This window comes from Mustelus asterias, unplaced genomic scaffold (genome assembly GCF_964213995.1).
Source record: "Mustelus asterias unplaced genomic scaffold, sMusAst1.hap1.1 HAP1_SCAFFOLD_974, whole genome shotgun sequence".
NCBI lineage: Eukaryota > Metazoa > Chordata > Chondrichthyes > Carcharhiniformes > Triakidae > Mustelus > Mustelus asterias.
In genome coordinates this window covers 15343-17899 of record NW_027590920.1, presented here as the reverse complement: position 1 = coordinate 17899, position 2557 = coordinate 15343, and positions in this window count along the sequence as shown.

Sequence of the window (2557 nt, the reverse complement as noted above, 5' to 3'; positions counted from 1 at the left end):
TTATCTTACTTTCCGTTTACCCTATTTCACTGCATCGACAGAGCTAGTTTCAGGGAACCAACTGGAGTTTGTTTTGTCAATGGTGGGCAGCCAGTTTTGCAGCCACGACGTGAATGCAATAATCAGGCAGAAAGAATGTTCGGTTTGTACCGTTTCTGATGCTGTTTCTGCTGATTGTTCTCTGGGTCTTTGTGCACAGGAATATTTTCCAGTGTCAGTGTGTGACTGGCTGTTGTAAACAGTCCTCAGCAGACAGCAGCTGTGACCCAGAAACCTGCGGCAGTTTTTGTACGAGAATTTCACTCGTTCTCATCACTGTGAGACTCTGTGCACAGTAATAGACCGCGGTGTCAGACAGCCGCAGCTCCGAGATTGTCAATCGGTACAACTTGTCTGACTGCTGGACTCTATCCGAAAACCGTGTCCGAGCGAAATCGGCCTTGAATTCATAACTGTCGCTCGGGTCCCGGCGGACGGCAAACTCGGGCTGTCTGCCTGGGTACTGACGGTACCAGAATAAATAATCAGCATCGTCGGTAAAGATGCAGCTTAAAGTGACATATTTTCCCTCTGGCGGTGTGAGTGAGGATTCCCGCTGAGTAACAGAATCTCCATCGCTCTGATCTGGAACACACAGTTAAAAAAGTGCAAATAATCAACTGAACTGAAATGTGACAATTAGTGGTTAGTATCACATACAAAAAGTTGGAGTACAGACCTTAGAAAAATAAACTTTCTACAAAATTGATCTGTCTGTTTTAAATCCTAGAGAGCGTAATTCGCCTTACTTCGTCTCAATCTCTCAGAATTTCCATCCATTTCTTTCTGCATCATCTCTTTATTTAGCTTCCCTTGTGGTAGTGATGTACAGAGTATAAACACACGCTGGGTATGGAGGCCTGTCCACAATGCCCTTTTGCATCTCTTTGAACCGTTGCATTTATCATAATCAATGATTCAGAAGTGAAAAGAACTCTGCAGCACTAACCTATTAACCACCTTTCAATCACATTTGAATACCTCTGTCTGGCTGTCCCTCCAACCTCGCTTTGCGAGATCAAATAATCTCAGCCAGCACAATTATTGCTGATAGTTAGCTCATGCCAATTGCGGTATCACCTTCTTACAGATTTTTCCTCATTTTCTCCTGTGCCCTGGCATTATTTCCTAACACTCCTCATGTGGTCTGACCAAGTTTCGATACAAGTGATAAATAGACTATTTACTTTTAAAATCTAATTCTCTGAAATTAATCTTCATTTAAAAGTTTTAAATTTCTCACCGACACAGAAAGCTGCCCAGAGCACAACGAGAACGTGGATCTGCATTGCTGCTGCTGTCCCAGAAAGGTGCAGAACAGATAACTGTAAAAGAGCAAATGTCATCTGCTGCAGGACAACACAGACTCAGAGCAGCCACATTTCTGATGTCACTTCCTGCAGCATATCACACGGATGGAGCTGTGGGAGTTGCCCCTCACCACTCTGATGTTTCTTAACCAGGGCTACGTGTTTATATAGGGGAACGCAAACATTAATGCGATATCCCGCTCATCAGAGAATAAGATTTCTGAGTGTAGGCAGCTGGATCTCAAAGATATATAAGCGGGAAAATCAACGCAAGATTTTTGTGAGGCGCCTGATGAAGATTTCGTTTAGGATTGAATAATTTACTGACTCTAACAAAGTTGGTACGAAACTATTGGTCGGCAGAATGGAATGAAGATTAGCGACACTTGCTACAGAGAGGCAACGTTATGTAATTTTTCAATGTTGCTTTGTTACTGAGTTCAGTTCCTTGTAGTTAAATCCTACCTGTGAAAACACTGCCCAGACTGTCCTGTGCTGTTCTCACACTGACCCTTCTCACCTGTCCTAGTTTATTGGAGAGATTGCTGCCAATTTTTTATGTTTGTCATTGTTTGGATCCGCAGTCCAATGGAGAGGGGATTTATATTTCTACCCTGACAGAGAATTTCACATATTGCGAAGATATAGGGAACAGACTGTGGAAGTATCGCAGACCACTAATTATTATATCACTTCGGATTAAGTAGATGTTTCCCAGTAAAATGAACTCTCCTTAGTGCCCCGGCCTAACCCGGCTGCCGTATCCCAAACATTTTTATTTAACAAGTGCTGATGTAGTGATAAATATGCATTACCCAGTTCAATAGAGGAGTCGGTGCCGAAAATGATGGTTGAAGAGGGGATCATTTTACCACAAATTCCATCCTGTAAACAAACCAAGTCCTTATGTGTTCGGTACAAGTAGAACATGGGCATTTCTACAGTCTGTGTTTCAGCTCTGGGGAGGGACAGCAAAGCAGAACCCCGGCTTTACACAGCAATACGCTTCTATACTTAGTAAAGCAGCAGACATTAAATAATTAATGATATAAAAAGCTCTCATATCCGCTACCGCTATTTCTGTGCCTTCAGCCCCAAATTGCTGCCGAGATACAGCGGATTCGGTACAAAATTGCACATCGAAATTTCCAGTTAATGTCACAAATATGCGCTCCCGCACTCACAAAGCAAGAGCGATAATTCAACCA